At 43.0% G+C, this 20,290-nt stretch overlaps 1 protein-coding gene across 1 annotated transcript in view; it reads right to left on the minus strand.

The window, feature by feature from the left end:
- The window catches only part of CFAP61 (cilia and flagella associated protein 61), an 826,389-nt gene that overhangs the window by 169,433 nt on the left and 636,666 nt on the right, over positions 1-20,290 (minus strand). The gene's annotated exons all lie outside the window — the stretch shown is intronic.

Here is a 20,290-nt window from a genome sequence, read left to right on the forward strand (position 1 = left end):
AGGTAAATCAAGAAAAGGGTTATAAGAAGAGAGGGTATCATGGTCAAGAGAAGAGACAAGAAGAGGTGAGATAGAATTGGCAGAAGGTGGAGACTAGAAGGAAGTGAGAGAAGATAATTAGCTATGGAGAGACAATGAACAGAAAGAGATATACACATAGAGGAAAAATAACAAATGATAAAGGAATTAAAGGAAGACCAGAATCTAAGATTTAAAAGAAAAAAGAAATAAGGAGGCAGAATGGAAACTAAAAGCCAAGTGCAAGCAGAAATAGAGGATAGATTCAAACTACAGACACAATAGGTTGGAACATTGTTTATTCAAAGTTTGGTGAAGATTTCTGTGCTAGCAGCAGCAGGTGATATCTGCCCTTTTCTTCTAGCCCTGTAGTCACCAGGATAAATAACAGGGATGTTCAGAAAAGAGAATTAATTTTGGTTCGTTAATTGGGATCAATATTCATTTCATTAGTTTCAGTACAAAACAAATTGTTTATTTATTTATTTCATTAGTTTTATTCAGAATAATGATTTTGTATCAGTTCTAATGAAACTTGTGATAAGAAATCATCAGAAGGGGGAAAGAACTGCAAGATATTTAGTGTGGCAAAGTGGCATCAAAAGTGGCATAATTAGGGGGAAGAAGTGACATTACCTGACTAATATGGAGGTCTGAATTCCTTGCTCCTCCACACTTCTCAACTATTTATCGATTATGCCCCATTGAAGACTAGTGCACCCTGCCATTTTTGGTGGAACGCAGAGACTAGTGTATGTAGATTATGGAGACTAGGAAGAAATCTATCAATCTCAAGCAGTTCTCATTTGATGCGGGAGAATCCCAATATGAGGGATTGAACAGCATGCCTGAGCTTAAGTGGAAGTGGAGTCAGATGTAGGCCCCAATGAGAGTGATGCTGCCGGCACTGCCGGTAAAGGAGAAGTATTTACCAAATAAGATTTCCAAAAATGGTTTATGAAAATTGAACATGATATTTGTTCGCTAAAAGAGGAGTTCTGAGAGTCAGTCTCAGACTTCCGCTCTGACATGCTAGACATGAGAAAGTGAGTAGAAGATGCAGAGGCCCAGGTCAAGGAGCAAGCTGCTCATGTGTAACAGCTATCAACGGAGATCTCAGAGTTTGCAAGACCAACGAGGAGATAGCTCTTAAAATGGTAGATTTGGAAAACTGCTCACGTGGATCAAATATCAGAATACAGGGATTGCTGGAGATGGAAGAATTTTCAAATACATCACAGGTGGTGAGTAAAATCTGTGGCGCAGTGCTGAAAGTCAGTGTAGTGCTTGGGGAGATGAGTAAGAGCTACGAGTTGGTAAATGAACAGGCGCACAGGGTACTGGGTGCTGCTCCTCACAACTTGCCTAGAGACATTATAACCTGCCTACACAGCATACTTTAAAAAGAGGATATCATGCGTGCAGAGAGAAAAATGGGGAACATCACCTGGGAAGGTCACACAATTTCCATCTACAACAACCTTTGTCCTGCTACTCTGAAATGGAGGAAAGATTTACAGGCTGTGACTGCGATATTAAGAAGGGAGAATATTCGTTACAGATGGTTGTACCCCTGCGGCATGGCCTTTACTATCAGCGGGGTGACATCCAGGATTAAAATGAAGGAAAAAGCATTTATAATATTGAGAGCTGCAGGAATATCCATTCCACCCTCAGGGAAGAAGAGTAGTAACATGAACTTGTCTGAATAATATAAATGGCAGAGGGTAGGCAAACAGGGCAGACGTCTAAGGAGAAATTCAGTTGATACCTCGTCTCAGTTGTCAATGCCTTCCAAAATGATCAGAGACTCCTTTCTACCTGATCCTGGCAAGGGATTGGAGAAGGGGGGAAAGATTGTGGAGAAGTAATTCAGTAACTCACTTAGTGCTTTGTGCACTTCTCCAGTTATAAATCAGGGTGCACAATCCAGAAGATCATTAAGTTTGTATTACCATGGTAGGGAGAGGTGTTGTTTTGGTTGGTTTAATATAATGTTTATTTCAAGTATACATCTCTTCTGGGAGGTATTGGTGGGGTGGTATTATCAAGCATTTTCTGAAATTTTTGGAAGAGGAGGTGGGGGTGGAGGTGGAGGCAGGGTAGTTCATTCCTTCAAGGGGTAAGAGTCTACTGTGTTAGTAGACAAAGATTATAGGGTTAGGAGACTATCAGAGGGATGGATGGGAATGGGGAAGGGAAATGAATGGGGAGGAAGCTTGTATTGGGATTGAGAAAAGGGAGAATGGGTCAGATATTCTTTACAGGGCTAAGGATGTGGAAATTTTGGGTAGGGAAGATTAGTAGGGGAAAGGTGGATTCTTAGGAAAATGATGTGGGGCATGAGGGAAAGAGGGTTAAGTTATCATGGCTCATATTAAAATTGTCTCACTTAGGGGCAGATTTTTAAAATTACACGCTGGGGTACATTTGTGCGCGCTACCTGGCGCGCACAAATGTACACCCGATTTTATAACATGAGCGCGCTGCCCTGCACATGTTATAAAATCTGGGGTCGGCGCACGTAAGGGGGTGCACACATGCCGCTGTGTCGGGGCACTCGGCTACGCCCCCGGACCGCCGCCACACCCTGGACATGCCCCCGGACTGTGGCCCTGCCCATGCCCCACCCATTTTTGCAAGTCCTGGGACATACGCACGTCCCGGGGCTTGCGTGTGCCGCCGAGCCTATGCAAAATAGGCTCGGCGCGCGCAGGGTTTTTTTTTAAGGGTTACGCCCGTAACCCTTTTAAAATCCAGCCCATAATGTTAAAGGGTGAATACCCCCTATAAACATCAGCTTTTATATAGAGATCTGGCGCGACTTCAAGCTACTGTTGCGTTTATACAGGAGATGCATTTTAGGAAAAGAGTTGAGCACCTCCTGTCTTCTAAGTATTTTTCACATCAGTTTTTTGCTTCTATTTCTCCTGGACATATGTATAGAGGGGTGGGAATACTTATCGCTAGTAGCACATTAGTACAGATTTTAGCTGTCAATAGAGATGAAGAGGGGAGGTTCATTATAGTACATGCAGATGTTATTAAAAGAAGGTTTGCCTTAGTTAATTTATATTGCCCCAATGTGGCCCAGAGATTAACAGTTTGCAGGTGGGAGTTTAGTGGTGGTGTTGGTGGGGGATTTTAATATCACTAGACTTTCTTCTTTGGACAGCTTATCTGGGGTGATGGAGTATCAAAAAAGGATAGATTATCTCTAAAGAAGTTGATGGAAAATTGGCATGTAATTGATATATGGCGTTTATTACACCACTCTAGTAGAAATTATTCTTTCTATTCTCACCCACACAGCTTTTATTCGAGAATTGACTTTTCTAATAGATAAAAAGTTATTCCTGAAGCTAATGGGTCAGCTATTGAATGTATAACATAGTCAGACCATGCGCCAGTCTGATGAGAAGTGGATGTTAGGGTCATAGAGAATGTGCGTCACTTCTGGAAACTGAATGATAGTCTCATAAAAGATAAAATGTATAGTAAGTACTTTATTACTCACAAACACCTCCCAAACGTATACCTAGCATCATACCCAGTTGAGACTGTTAATAGTAGGACAGTTCATACTCTATCTTGTTTTATTTATTTTTATCTTGCTTCATTTATTTTATCTTGTTTTATACATTGGTTCATATTTTCTCTATTTCTAACCCTCCCACAATTACCTTGTAATCTGCAAGCCCGTTCATATAAACCTATGTTCACTAGTTGTTTTCTTAGAGTGTAGGCATGTGCCACCTCCCACAGTTATGAATGTAAACCGTTGATTCTATGTACACTGTTGTTATACCTGTAAACCGAGTGAAGGCCATTCGCTAAACTTCAGTATATAAAAACATACAAAATAAATAAATACAGCCTATTCCAAAATATCTGTTAAATGTATCACTTTTTAGGGAATAGCCCCCTAAACTTGTACAGAAAGTAAATGAAAAAGCTAAAATGTACAATTCCTGAATAGTTTTTATTGAATAAGGAAAGAATTCTTGCTTTTTAGCATGACCTAATCTTTCTTCACCATTGCATGATTTCATGTGCTATTTGGCATTGTTTATTGAATAGAACCCTATGATTGCAGCTGCAAAAGAAGACAGACTTTCTAGCATGATAGAAATCATCCAAAGTTCTTGGATTTTTTTTGCTCTAGGAGCTGATACAGTGTGCAAGGCCTTCAGTAGGAATTACAAGTAATTGAAATACCAGTTCATTGTGTGATCAACACTGAGCTTCTAGCCTGCCAGCAAAGTTAAGTCAGATAAACTAATCTGGCTAACTTAGCTGGGATATTCAATGGTGCATGTGCACCACTGAATATATCTGACTATACAGAAGTTAACTGGATAAATTTATCCAGCTAATTATAGGATTGCTCTTCGGCCTAAACTTAGCCAGCTATATTAGCCAGATATCATTGAACATTGGTTTTATGCAGCTAACTTACAGGGTCATTTATCATTTTGCATGTGTTAAATAGTGCAACATGCATTAGTATGCAAATGTGACATTTGCTATGCAACTGGGAGGAGTTAGGCGGAGTTAATGGTAATAAGAAGCTCCTAATATCAAATGCGATAGAGTAAATTGGGTTTTAATGCCAGAAAAGCAAAATTGCTTACCTTGTAATAGGTGTTATCCCAGGACAGCAGGATGTAGTCCTCACATATGGGTGATGTCATTCACGGAGCCCTTAAGCGGGAAAAACTTCTGGCAAGTTTCTAGAAGCTTTTGATTTGGCTGCCTGAGGCTACTGAGCATGCCCGGCATGCCATGATATTCCCTGCCACAGGGGTCTCACTCCAGTCTTGTATGTAGCAAGAAGCGTTAGCCAATAAGAAACTAAAATCCGATGCCCAACTCCGCGGGGTGGCGGGTGGGTTTCGTGAGGACTACATCCTGCTGTCCTGGGATAACACCTATTACAAGGTAAGCAATTTTGCTTTATCCCAGGACAAGCAGGATGCTAGTCCTCACATATGGGTGATTAGCAAGCTAGAGGCTGAGTCATTGTCCATGCAGGTAACTGGAATACCGTGTTTAAGAAATGAGTCAGCCGAAGAATACAGCAGGATGGATGTAGAAGGAGTTGGGATTAAACAGGAAACAAGTTCTTTAAGACAGATTGTCCATAGGCTGAATCCTGTCTTCCTTCCTTGTCCAAACAGTAATGAGCTGCAAAGGTGTGAAGAGAACTCCATGTTGCTGCTTTACAAATGTCAATAATTGGCACTGAACGAAAATGTGCTACTGAAGTTGACATGGCTCTTACTGAATGTGCCTTTACTCGCCCTTGGAGAGGAAGGCCTGCTTTTCCGTAGCAGAATTGTATACAATCTGCTAACCAATTGGATAGAGTATGTTTTCCCACTGCTTTACCTGGCTTATTTGGATCATAAGAGACAAAAAGCTGATTGGATTTTCTAAGGGATGTAGTGCGATTCAAATAAAAAGACAATGCACGTTTGCAGTCCAAAGTGTGTAAAGCTCTTTCCCCTTGGTGAGAGTGAGGTCTAGGAAAGAATGTGGGTAAAACTATTGTTTGATTCAAGTGGAATTCCGTAACTACCTTAGGGAGGAATTTTGGGTGTGTTCGGAGAACCACTCTGTCATGGAGAAACTTTGTATAAGGTTCGTATGTGACAAGTGCTTGTAACTCACTAACCCTCCTAGCTGATGTGATGGCTATGAGGAAAATAGTTTTCCATGTGAGATATTTAAGGTCACAGGAATCTATAGGTTCGAAAGGAGAATGCATTAACCTTGTTAAAACCAGATTCAGATCCCATTGAGTAGCCGGAGGCCGAATCGGTGGCTTAAGGTGATTGAGACCTCTCATGAATCTAGTGACGAGAGGTTGTGTGGATATAGGTGCATCCCCTATCTTGGTGTGGTAAGCGGAGATTGCGCTGAGATGCACTCTGATTGATGATGTCTGCAGACCTGAGTCTGAAAGATGGTACAAATAATCTAATAGAGAAGTAGTGGGGCAAGTGAAAGGATCTATGTGCTTTTGCTTACACCAAGAAGTAAACCGCTTCCACTTGTAAGAATAATTTCTTCGTGTGGAGGGTTTACGGGAGGCTATAAGTACTTGAGAAACATCAGTTGAAAGATCAAGGGATTGTAGGATTAGGCTTTCAACATCCATGCTGTCAGGGATAGAGATTGGAGGTTGGGATGGCGCAACCGACCCTGATGCTGAGTAATGAGATCGGGAGGTACTCCCAGGCGAACTGGATCCCTGATTGACAGGTCTAGCAGTGTGGGAAACCATACTTGTCGAGGCCAATACGGGGCTATGAGTATCATTGTCCCTTTGTCCTGTTGCAGTTTCACCAGCGTCTTGGTGATAAGCGGTATTGGAGGGTACGCATAGAGTAGGCCTGAGTTCCAAGGGCGAGCAAAGGCGTCCTTGGCTGGGTGGTTCTTCTGGTTGTGTAGAGAACAGAAGTTGCGCACCTTGTAATTCAGATGCGACGCAAAGAGATCTATTGACGGTTGTCCCCACTGTCGGAAGATCTTGGTCGCAACTGAGGGATTCAAAGACCACTCGTGTGGCTGAAATTGGCGACTGAGTCGGTCTGCTAGGACGTTGTGTATCCCTGCAAGATAAGTCGCCTGCAGGAAAATTGAGTGGTCTAAGGCCCAGTCCCAAATTTGTGCTGCTTCCTGACATAGGAGATACGAACCCGTACCTCCCTGTTTGTTGATGTACCACATGGCTACTGTATTGTCCGTCTGGATTAGCACAGTCTTGTGTGAAAGGTAGTCCTTGAACGCATGCAGCGCATAACGTATAGCTCGAAGTTCTAGAAAATTGATTTGATATGTGGCTTCGAGTTTTGTCCAAGTCCCTTGAGTTTGAAGAGTGTGCAGGTGAGCCCCCCATCCCAATGTGGATGCATCTGTAGTTAATGTTATGCAAGGGATCGGTTTTTGGAAAGGTAGGCCTTTGCTTAAATTGTCCTTGATTGTCCACCATTGTAGCGAGGCTCGAAGCTGGTGGGTTACCTTGATTTGACAGTACAGTGGTTGAATGGCTTGGATCCATTGTGATCGTAGAGTCCATTGGGTGAGTCTCATGGCAAGTCGTGCCATGGGTGTGACGTGGACTGTAGAAGCCATGTGTCCCAATAGGATTAGGAACTGATGAGCTGTCACGTACGGTTGCCTTGATACCTCGTATGCCAGTTGGGACAGCGTATGAGCACGGTCTTTTGGAAGAAACGCATGTGCTATGTTGGTGTTTAATTCTGCACCTATATACTGGAGCACATGAGATGGTTGCAGCTGGGACTTTTGATAATTGATGATGAATCCCAGCTTGTGTAGTAACTGTATTGTGGAATGAAGAGACGTTAGTGCTCCTTGTTGCGATTGGCTTTTTATGAGCCAATCGTCGAGGTAAGGGAACACATGAATTCCCTGTTTGTGTAAGTGTCCCGCCACCACCGCTAGGCATTTTGTGAATACTCTCGGGGCGGAGGTTAGGCCGAACGGCAAGACTTTGTATTGGAAATGGTGATTTTTCACCGTGAATCTGAGGTATTTGCGATGAGGTGGGAAGATTGGAACATGAGTGTATGCGTCCTGAAGATCCAGAGAACAAAGCCAATCTCCCTGTTGTATGAGTGGAAGCATGGTTCCTAATGATAACATCCTGAATTTCTCTTTTCTGAGAAATTTGTTGAGATTTCTGAGATCTAGGATGGGACGTAGGCCTCCGGTTTTCTTTGGAATGAGGAAATACCGGGAATAGAATCCTCTTCCCTTCTGAGTGCATGGTACGGGTTCTATCGCATTTGCCTTCAGAAGGGCAGATAATTCTACTTGTAATTGAGGATCGTTGTCCAGATAGGAGTGTTTTGGTGGTAACTCCTGAGGTGGGGATGTGAAATCTAGTTGGTAACCTTGACGAACTATTGATAAGACCCACTGATCTGTTGTAATGTTTTCCCATTGTGAGTAAAATTGGGAAATTCTTCCCCCAACCGGTAACTGTGGATGAGGGTTGGGTAGTTGGCAGTGTTCTCTGGGACAGCTTTCAAAAACCAGAGGTTGAAGTTGTCTGAGGCGGTGGCTGAGGTCGTGCGGCCCTTTGCTGTCGCTGTTGAGGACGCTGTTGGGGTCTCGCAGGTCTTGGCCTAGAGTTCTGCGGATAATATCTCCTTGGTCTATAGTATGGACGCTTTGTGTCCCTACGGGGCAGTCTCCGTGGAGGATGGACTGATGTGTCATGTGACAAAGTGGAGAGCTGTTTCAAAGTCTCAGAGTGATCTCTAAGTTGTGCAACAGCGTCTTGCACTTTTGTGCCGAACAAATTGTCACCCTGACAGGGCAAATCCACCAACTTGTCTTGAACTTCTGGGCGCAAGTCCGAAGCCTTTAGCCAGGCCCATCTTCTTGCAGATATTCCAGATGCTGCAGTCCTAGCAGAGGTTTCAAAGGCGTCGTATGCTGCACGAACCTCATGCTTTCCAGCATCAAAGCCCTTTTGGATAATCTGTTGAGCTGCCTCTTGTTGTGTTTGAGGCAGTGAGGGTAAGAATTCTTCCATCTGTTTCCATAAATTCCTTTGGTGCTGCGTCATGTACAATTGGTAAGCAGCAATTTTGGAATTTAGCATAGCCCCTTGGTAAATCTTCCTGCCAATAAGGTCTAAAAACCTGTTATCCTTTCCAGGAGGAATAGAGGCATGGGTTTTAGATCTTCGTGACTTCTTCTGTGCAGATTCCACCACTAGGGAGTTGTGAGGAAGCTGGGTCTTGTCGAATCCTGGTGCAGCTTGGACTAAGTAAGTAGAGTCCACTCTTCTGTTGACTCCTGGTGTTGTGCAAGGGTGTTCCCAGATTCTTTGCTGGAGTTGCAGCAACACCTCATGCACTGGGATAGCCAAATTGTGTTTTGGGGGATCTACGAACTGTAGAATTTCCAGAGTCTGTTGTCTTTCGTCCTTTTCTGCTTGTAGTTGAAAAGGAATAGATTCTGACATTTCTTGGATAAATGCAGAGAAGGATAAATCCTCAGGAGGAGATTGTTTCTTTGCCTGAGGGGGAGTATGATCCGAAAGGAAATCCTCCGAAGAATGTTCAGATTGTGTATCTGACCAGGTATCCGATATTGCCTGGTATGTATGAGAGGTTTGTACCCTAGATGGGGACATCCCTGATGTGCCCTGTAAGGGATCTTGAGGGTCAGGTGAAGTGTCACTTACTTCCCTTTCTCTTTCTGTGTCTGCTTCTTCCTCAGGCCCCACTGGCAAAGATGCCAAGAGATCTTGGTATCTCTTCGTGAGGATTTCATGTAATTTCTTTTCCGAAGAGATGTCAGTGACAGATCTGGAAGTGTGTTTGGACTTCCCTGGTGCCTTTTTTGAAGAAGGAGTTAAACTATGTACAGGAGCTTCCGTTGAAGCTATTGTATAGTGAGGTGTCACCGTGGAAGTTGCTGGTATGGACACAGGAAGTAATGAAGGAATTGGCCTAGGAATCCATGATGATACGGAGGCCATCGATGCCATAGACGGCTGCGGCTGAATCGATGATGGGGCTATCGAAAAAGTAGCCCGTGACATCTCTGAGCAGCCTGAGAATGTTTCTTGTACCGATGGTAGGGATATCAGCATCGTCATCGAGGTCGATGGAAGTATGGCCATGGAAATGGATGTTGGCATCGACATCGGCATCGTCATCGTTCCCGATGGCGTCATCGAATCTGTAGTCGGTATCGACTGGTCCTTCGGCATCGGCCCGATGGCCGGCATCGACGGCAAGGTCGGCATCGACCCGGAGGTCGGCATCGACTCGGAGGTCGGCATCGGCGATGACGCCGGCATATTCTCTTTGAAAGCATCCGTGACAATCTGCTTGATTAAAGCTGTTAGGTCGGATACTGATGTCGATGGCAGCGGTTCTGTCACGATGGTCGATGACTTTTTTCGTTTTTTAGGCACTGGTTCCTCTGGCGGTGGAAGTAGAGGAACTGTATGATGTGTACGGTGCTTATGCGGACGAATTTCATATGCCGATTTTGCGGACGAGGTAGATGGGGTTGGCGAAGAGGCGTCCCCCGATCCCTCGATGTGGCGTTTGGTTATTAGTAACTTTTTTGTAACGCCGGCCGGCGAAGATTTAGAGGAAGTTATCGGTGATGGCGGTGTTTGAATTTTAAAAAGTTGGGCCATCTTTTCGTGTCTCAACTTCCTACCTTTCGCCGTCATCTCTTGGCACTGGGTACAGGCGGCGATGTCATGGTCCTTTCCCAGGCAGCGAACGCACTCGATGTGCGGGTCTGTTATTGACATAGTCCGGTTGCAGGCCGGACATTTTTTGAATCCTGTAGTTCTGTCAGTCGACATCCGTCGATCGTACGATGATTTTTTTAAGGAAAAAATTCTATAATGTTTGTCACCAGCCGGTGACAAACCGAATTAGACCCGGTAAGGCGAAAAATTTTTAAATATTTTGTAAGTGTGAGGAAATCACAGGCTCCTAATGAAAAACGCGATGCAGTCAGCAGCGCGGAAAAAATAAGACTGGAGTGAGACCCCTGTGGCAGGGAATATCATGGCATGCCGGGCATGCTCAGTAGCCTCAGGCAGCCAAATCAAAAGCTTCTAGAAACTTGCCAGAAGTTTTTCCCGCTTAAGGGCTCCGTGAATGACGTCACCCATATGTGAGGACTAGCATCCTGCTTGTCCTGGGATAATAACTATACCTTTTTTCTGCGCATTGTGCCCGCGGAAGCTGAATGTTACCAGGGAAAAGGTTTTGATTGCATATGCCATGAGAGAGAAAGACAGAGAGAAAGAGAGAGAGAAGATTTTCTTTCATTTCAATTGATGAAAGGTACAAGAGGAGTTGATTTGTATGATGCACTGTCTAGCTAGCTTCAAACAAGCTAGCTAGAGAGTGCATCAAGCTAGGTAGACAGTGTATCATACAAATCAACTCCTCTTGTACCTTTCATCAATTGAAATGACAGAAAATCTTCAGTGATATCAACTTTGCTGTTCATACCTCCTATTGGGTATATAAAATCACCCCCCAAACCTATCTCACCTCCCAAACCCCACCCCAAGTTAAAAGTGCCCCCTCTTACAGTGGAATAAATAGTAGAGTGACAACATATTGTTCTCTACAGAGGCTCTCTCTCTCTCTCTCTCTGAATAAAAACCTTTTCCTGGTAACGCACCTTGTGGTGTACTAATCAGCGCATGAAGCAAAAAATAGTGCAAGTGCGATATATTTATCACACTTTGTGGAAATTACCTATGCAATGCGGTAGCAGGGTAATTAGCCTGACCAGGCCCCCTCTTTTATTGCGGGTGCTATTTCCGCTATATTTATAGTATTTTGATAAATCTAGGCCTTAGCTGGATAATACATTCTGCCCCAGAATACCCTTGGACTACCTCTGACTTTTCTGGCTAACTTTTTTATCACCTCTGTGAGTCTAGTTTATCTTGATAATTCAGTTCTGTTTTATAACTGTATATGTAATCAGATACTTAGGATTTTAGAAGAAAAAACTAAAATCTCTTGAAGTTTAAAATTTTAAAAATAAATACTTATATTACATTATATAAATTTGTTTGAATAAATGATCAACTTCAGCAAATAGATGCTCATATTTATAGTTAAATTCGGTTTAAACTTTTGCCTGAAATATTTAGTGCTCTGCTTACATTTTTCAAAATCATTTTGTTTGCTATGTAGACAAAATTGTTTATTGGTTAATAAGGTAATGGTGGAAGTATGGACTTCCACTTAGTGAATGGCTGCCCAAATACTGTATTCACTTTTCTAAAAAAGAATGCTTTGATACTATCTGTACTGTTTTGGAGCAAACAAAACTGTATTTAGATGTGCTTCAACAAAAGATATTCAGATTAATATGAAGGTGATGCTCGTCTTTACTCTCCAATACCGGGCTCTGTTCCTCTTCTGACCCTATCCTCAAAGGAAGGAAAACATTAATTTTTCTTTTCATCTGATGATATATCATAGGAGTCAGCCAACCCCTTTCTTTTTACATTATCTGTTTCTATTAGAATGGAGTTATAAAAATTGGCCAGATCTCTCTCTCATCTCCCAGCCCTGCAATAAGGTACTTGGATGCCTATCCTCTTTATAAGCTTTGCTCAATGCTCGATGATGACTTTGAAGTGATGATCACTCTATGTAATTTGGTTATTGGTACAATTAGATATTCAGATAAGTAATGAACATTGTTTATTGGTGACAGGTTGTTATGTTTGCTGCTCGCGGGATGGCCCCACGAGCGGATGTACTCACCTCAAGACCAGCGGGCCTTACCACGGTGGGATGCTGCCAAGTACCACAGTGCAGCAGGATGCCAACAGAATCACCACCTCTGGCTCCTCCTATAGGCATGTGCGTGCCTGAAGTCAGTTCTTTTAAAGGTCCCGGTGCGGGAAGAACCATGGTGCCCTTGGATGATGTCACAGCTCCTTGCCCTATAAAAAGGCTCCTCGATGTTTCTTCATTGCCTCAGTAAAAGGTCACCTGTCTTGACTTCAGCCTTGCTCCAGCTTCAACCTCACTTCAAGCCTGTCTTCAGCTTCAGTCTCGTTCCAAGCCTGTCTTCAGCTTTAGCCTCGCTCCAAGCCTGTCTTCAATTTCAGCCTTGCTCCAAAGCTCTTCTTCAGCCTTAGCCCCCCCGGATCTTGTCATAACCTGACCCATGCAAAGTCTTGTTTACCTGCTGTTGGCATAGATCTTAGGGCCATGCCCACAAGGTTGCGCCAATTGTGTTCATGTCACTTGCAACAATTTTCTAAGGCCATGAGCTCCGTGAACGTATTTCCACAGTGGGTTATTGCTGCTTTGGCCGTCCAGATGCAGAAGCAAAAAACGAATTGAATGCTCTCCTAAATCAGTTTATGCAACAGACCCAGCAGCAACTGGATCAAGTAAATTGGTTATTACAGATCTTGTCTCAGCATCTAGATGCAATAACTCAACTTATGGGCCCAGTCTCTGTACCAACCAGGTGAACCCTGCACTCTCTCCCTCCCAGATTGTGGAATCAATGATACAGCTTCTGCCTCCTCCAAAATATAGTGGCGATCCTAAGGGATGCAGAGGGTTCCTTAATGTTTGCAAAATGCATTTTGAGTTATGGCTGGATCGTTTTTTTTTCTGACCTTGTCAGGATAACATTCATTCTTCCCCTGTTAGATGGTCCCGCTCTCGCCTGGGCTTCTTTGTGAAACAAGATGACTTGCTTCTCAGAAACTTGGATAACTTCACTCAATAGTTTTGCCTGTACTTTGTCAACCTGGGTGCATCTCATCAGCTGCCACTGAGCTTCTTCAAATTCACCAAGGCACTCGCACGGTTGGCAAGTATGCAGTGGAATTCTGTACCTTGGCTTCTGAGCTTGGGTGAAGCGAAGACAGCCAAACCACCATTTTTTGGCAAGGATTATCCAGAAGAATAAAAGATGAATTAGCAGCTCGAGACTTTCCCTCGTCCCTAGAAGCACATATCGCCTTGGCTATTCAAATAGATCTGATGCTCCAGGAACAAGTTTGAGAAAGGAAGGCCTCCTATCAAACTATTCTTGTGGCTCCTAAGCTTCTGAAATCTCGAGTCCACTCCAAGGCCAGCATGGGTCATCACCATTAAAGAACTCATGCAGTTGGGGAGCACACAACTCTGTATATGAAAAACAGAGGCAAAGACAGAATAATCTCTGTTTCTACTATGTAGCACAAGGATATTTTGTTAACCATTGTCCCAAGAGACCTGAAACCTCCATTAACAGAAGTCTAATTGGGAAGGCAGTTTTCCATCGTTCTGCTTCCTCCCCACAATTAATGATTCCAGTGTCTCTCATGGTCAGAAAATGCTCAGTCCAAAATGAAAGCTTATTAGATTCTGAAGCCAGGGGCAACTGTATTCAGGAATCGCTGCTATGCCAATGTGGGTGCCATACTACCAGGTTGTCCAACCCTTGTGTTAATTCTTCCATCTTTGGAGACCTTCTACCCAGTTGGGTGACTGTGTCCACCTTGTCTATCACTATGCAGATTGGGTCCCACATGAAAACCTTTAGTTCTATGTGCTACCTAAAATATTCAGCCCCCTTGTACTTGGATTCCATCAACCATCTAATGATTGGCACACTTTACAGATCAACCATGGGATCCATCCTGTCAGGAACATTGTATTACCCCATCCTTATCTCTGAGCACTCCACTCCGGACTACCTTGCCTGAAGTCTGCCACTCCAGTGTGCATCCTGTTCTAATGTATGCTATGAGTCCTGATTAGTAGCCTTAGCATCTTGCAATTCTGCAGATGGCTCTAAACCTTTGAAGGCTGTTGTTATGGAGGTAGAGGTTGCTACCAAGATGGCAGGGGCTGTCTTTATTCAACACAATGATTTTGTAACCTACAAGTCATGTCTTTAGAAGGATCCTTGCCCCTGGGATGGAATGTGTCAGTGGACACTTCTCTTGTGCAGCTCACAAATCATAGAATCCGTAAAGTTCATCTTGAACCATCCAAGTTCCCAGATGGTAAAGATGTACTTTCAATGTCTCCTCAAAAGCTGAAGACAAGAGACTTGAGCTCAGGGCTTAGAGGAGGGGATACTGTTAAGTATGCTGCTTGTTGAATGGCCCTGTGAATGGCTGCACACATCTCAAGGCCAGCGGGTCTTACTGCGGCAAGATGCTGCCAAGCACCACAATGTGGCAGGACACCACAATGTGGCAGGCTCTTCGGGGGACAAGATGGTGGCGGCGTAAGATAGACCGGAGGAACGCTCTCTCTCTAAGGACAGTTTTCCTGCAAGATGCCTGCAAAAAGAAAGGGTAAAGTGCGCTTATACCCCACCGAAGCTGCTATGCCCTCCTCCCAGAGACTGATCACGTCCTACTGCTCTATTCCAACCTCAGAAAAAGAGGGCGAATTCCCCGCTGTGATTAACCTCGAGAGAGCAAGGGAATTATCTGGGGAGGTGCCCTTAAGCCCTCTGTACCTTCAACCTCCTCAGGTCCCGAGATTGTCTGGCTCCTCTCCCTCGCCCAGGGCGCCGAAGGATGACATCGGTCGTGCGACTCCGGATGGTGGGGGCTTGAGAGAGGTCTTGCCTGGTCAAAGCACCGAGCTGCCGCAGGCAGAGGACCTGAACAGCGTTGGAGCTGGGGCTTGTTTCCTGACTTCAACGCCGGATGGTGAATCTGGAGTGCTGACTAGAGCGGTGAGAATGTCCGGGACAGCAACGGAGGAAGGAGTCTCAGCCCATTTGGAAGATATGGGTGAGTCCTTCCATATTCCACCTAGACCTGAGGTTGTAACGCTTGAAGCGTTATGGGACTTAATGGTCGGTTTAGGCCAGTGCCACAAGGAACAAGGGTCAGAATTGAAGCGTTTGAAGAACAAAATTGAAGTACTGGAGAAAAAAGTGGAGAAGCAATCCTCTGAATCAAAAGAACAAATTGGAAAGAAAAGTGGAATCTTCAATGTCTAAAAACTCTGACTGTGTAACAAAACTTATAAAGGATTTCAACAATACTAACAGGAGGTTAGAACATAGGGGTGTGCATTCGGATTGACCGCATTAGTAAAACGCAACTCATATTTTTTTTTTACTTAAAAAATTGATTCGACATAAACGATCGGATTTCCCACATATCGAACATAGATATGTTCGATATGTGGGAAATCGCGATTGTTGAGCCAAAATAAAAATATAAACCCCCTCACCCTCCTTAATCCCCCCCCCCCGACTTACCACAACTCCCTGGTGATGGAGCGAGGAGTGAGGACGCCATTTCTGCAATCCTTGGCGAGAAGCTGGCCAAAAGTTCTTTTTGGGCCGAACGAGCCGTCCGGCGCGAACGAGCCGGGAATCACGTGACGCCGCGTCACTCGACGTGCCGCCGACGTCACATGCTTCTCGCCAAGGATTGCAGAAATGACGTCCTCACTCCTCGCTCGATCACCAGGGAGTTGTGGTAAGTCTGGGGGGGGGATTAAGGAGGGTGAGGGGGTTTAAATTTTTTTTTTGCACCTATGTACATATACCCAACTCACTGGATTTTTTTTATGTCCATATTGGCCGCAAGTGGGACCCCCTTTCGGACATAAAAAATATGAACATAAAATTTTGCTCTGCACATCCCTATTAGAACAACTAGAAAACTATAATAGGAGATTAAACTTACGTTTGTTAAATTTCCCTAAAGTTTTAGGTCAAGATTTTCTTATAACTTTGAAAAAGTATATGGTAGAAATTTTAAAGTTTGAAGAACAAAAAACTCCTGTAGTGAATAAGTTGACTTTCTTGCCTATAACATCTAATGTGAGAAATAACCAAAACCAGCCAGAGGCTTTAGAGAATTTAACTCAGTTCTTAGAGAGTTCAGTAGAAGTTTACGAACGAGGAACCCTGTTAGTAACTTTTTTCAATGAGGCAGACTTGAGCCAAGTAATGCAGAGATATTTTAAAAATATCTCAGCTAGCTTCTTCTCTCAGCAAGTCAGAATTTACCCTGACTTTACTCGAGCTACACAGGTAATATCTCTTGGCTATAATTTTTTATTGAGATATCCATGCAAATGTTTGGTAAGGATGCATGATGAATCCTTCATTTTTTTAATACCAGAGCAATTTAAGTCCTTTATAGACGCTAGGAACATAACTACCCAATCCTTAGTTACAATCTAGTCTCTGAAAGTACATAGCTATATATAAGGTTTGGATACGTAAGCCTGTTTCTTTATATTAATTTTCATTGTTAAACTCCCAATGTTTCATCCCCCCTCTGTTTCTTCATTACCTTTATTGTGGGGGGCATGGGTAAATGATTAATTTAAGGTTGTATGTTTAGATTTCTGGAGTATTTCCTTAATGGATATTAATGATGACTAATTATTTTTTAATTAATGTGTTAAAGACATATGCCCATGTATCTCTGATTTTTCTGGAAGTAAGCGAGATTACTTAAATGTAGATGAAAATGAATAAAAATAAAATTTAAAAAAAAAAAGAATCACTGGCTCCGGATCCTCTCATAAGCGCCCGCGGGCCCAATGTCAGTTCTTTTAAAGGGCCCATGGCGCCTTGGATGATGTCATAGCTCCTCACTCTAAAAAAGAGCTCCCCTGATGTTTCTTCGTTACCTCAGCCAAAGGTCACCTGTCTTGACTTCAGTCTTGCTCCAGTTTCAATCTCAATCCAAGCCTGTCTTCAGCTTCAGCCTTGCTCAAGCCTGCCTTCAATTTCAGCCTTGCTCCAAAGCCCTTCTTCAGCCTTAGCCCCCTGGACCCTGTCATAGTGTGGCTCATGCAAAGACTCGTTTGCCCACTGTTGGTGCAGACCTTAAGACACTGCCCACGAGGTTGCGCCAACTGTGCTGCAGCAAGAGAGGCTCATGCTCGCAACACAGATGTGATGGTCAAGTTTCCTGGTTACTGCTGTGATAACCATACATATAAGTACATATGTTCAGGATCCAGGAAATGGAGGTTTACTTGGTAAATACTGTAACCACTGTAGTCTTCAGTGATGCTATATTATACCATCTAATATTTCATGCTGTGCCACATTCTTTCTATGCTTGAAGATGACAATAGCTATCTCCTGTTACCTGGCTACTAACTTCCATCCTCAATCCTTCCTGTGCTTCAGAAGACTGGTATATCATAGCCATCACACTGCCAGGTCTATGATCAAGCACACCTTTGGACTGCTGAAAAGGTGTACTTTTCCTCATAATACTATACCGGAAGCTTTATTGACCTTCTGCCAATAGAAAATCTGTAATGTTTTTATTTTGTGCTGCATGGTATACCATATTTTTGTCTGTTCCAGTTTTCCTAAGCCAGTGGAGGTATGTGGATGCAGAAGAGATAAAACAGAAAATAAGAAACTCAGAATAGAGCAAGATCCACAGCAGATGCAGCATCCCAGAGAGCTTGTGAAATGTAACAATAATTCACTTAAGATTTCTCTGGTCCATGTGAAATATGTGACAATTTTAGGTTGAGAGGATGTCTTTCCCAAAACAAATACAATAATTTTAATAATAATAGAGAAAATATTTATTTTTGTTTCCTTCTGTTAGTCTCTGCTTTCAAGCTGGGCAAGTATATCTCACTGTTACAAAACCCCTTTGATATAATCTAGTCACTCTCAGGTGGAAGATAAATTTGGTCCAGTCAGAGGGAACTGGGCATGCTCCGGCAGAGAATGTGAGTCAGACCATGAGAAGGAGATGTACAGGAAGGAAGCTAATATTGTCATTGTAATGGCTGCTGTATTTACCAACCCAGCTCTCTGATAAAGCTTCTAACTACTGTCAGAGAGGAATTTGCATCACCTTATTTGCACTTCTAGGAGGAGGGATCTCTGCTGAAAAGTAAATTTATGTGAGTATTAATAAGAGAGATTGAAAGGGAGTAAAGATTGTGAATTGACCCTTGGACAGTTTTGTTAAACTTACAATGCTATGCAAACTGATTATGAGATTAAGATTAGCTGCTAGGATAGTGAAACCTTATACCATCCTGGGCAAACACCAATTGTTTTGGATATCAGGAATACCAATAATTATGTTTGTCAGTGTAATAACATTTTGCCACACTGCCAAATAAATTCAGCAACTTGGAAACAATTCAAATAATGTAGACATTGGCTTTCACTCATTTTGAAGAGAGGCACTGATTGCCTTCAGATCCCAGTTTCTACTATTATTTACATAAATGTAAAGGAGCCAAAGATTATAACAATTTAAAATATATATATACTGGGGCCTAACCTATCTCATGACTTTGTAAAGAGTTCTTCAGCTAATTTAAAAAAAATACAGATGTATTTGATGAGCTCTGCTGACTACTGGTGGAAAGGTCAGCTGAGCAACTAGAGAAGAGGCATACTGGGGAACAGAGAAATTAAATGCATTCTTTTGTTTATATGATGTTAGTGTAGGGACGACCACTCTCTTAATGCACACTTCTTTCATTTTATTTGTGTATTTAGTTCATTCCCTTTCATTGGTAGCTCAAGGCAAGTTACATTTAGATACAGCATTAGCTGAGGAAAGACTGTGTATTACCCAGAGACTGGGAATTATCTTGAAATTTTGGGCCTCTGGAGACACACTGGAAATCTCTGGGTGCCAGCCTATACCCACACAATTCAGAAGAAGGAATTGGCATCATTAGCCATTTAGGCTGGAAAAATAAGGTGGAGGTATTAACTGTGTAGGCTGCAGGAAGGAGGAAGTGCTGATGCCTTAATTGGCCTGTGGGAGCCGCAGCGGAGGTTGGAGGATTAGATACTGCTGGGATTTGGCCTAGGTAGGGGCTGAAGGGCTGGGGTCATCCCTAGAGAGAGAGGAGAGAGTGTGTGTGAGAGAATCTCTGTGAATGAGAGTGTGTTTGAGTGAGAGTCCATGTTAGGAGGTGGGTAGGGGGGGGGGGGTTTGCACTTGCCCTTTCCTCTGCTCACCTACAGCAATCTCAAGGTGAAAAGAAGTCAAAGGTTCACAGGTATGGTCACAGTGGCTGTGTAGAAAGGATTCCTGCAATAGAGGAGAGTGATTCATCTCCTGTTACCTCAGGATCCAACCTATGATAAAGTGCCAGAATACTGGTAGGTGTCAGAACCTTACCAACTAAGAATATCACAAGCACCCTACTATTTTATAGTTTAGAAAAACATTAAATAAAATAGAGCTATAACTGATAGTACAGTTGGTTGCCACTTGCTGATATGCTTTTTAAAAATAATACTTATCATGTGTATAGTGCTATAGGATGTATGAAGTACAGTAGAATGGTGATAAATCCCTGCTCTAAAATCTTATAATTTAAATGGTATCTGAGGTAACAGGAGATGAATCACTAGCTCAAGTATACAAGAGATATCAGTGGGAGAAGTGGGATATCCTGGTTCTCAGCCCATTGCTCTGACCATTAGGGCACATTTCATGATACAGTAAACTACATTATTGTGGTGTATGTACATATGATTGTGTAGGCTCTGTGGTATTATATCAGGAACAAGCAGACTGGATGGGCTCTGCAATCTGTATTTGTCATAATTTTTTATGTTTATACAACTCTGCTTTTTTTCAGTTCAGGCATTCTGATATATTACAGCACTTTAGACATATTATGTGACCAAATAATGTTTGCACTTCATTGTGCACTAATGAGCCAGTTTTATAGTCTGTACAGGGCATAGCTTTAGTCAATTCTAGGTGTGACTCTTTACC

The sequence above is a fragment of the Rhinatrema bivittatum genome, chromosome 3, assembly GCF_901001135.1.
Source record: "Rhinatrema bivittatum chromosome 3, aRhiBiv1.1, whole genome shotgun sequence".
Lineage (NCBI taxonomy): Eukaryota > Metazoa > Chordata > Amphibia > Gymnophiona > Rhinatrematidae > Rhinatrema > Rhinatrema bivittatum.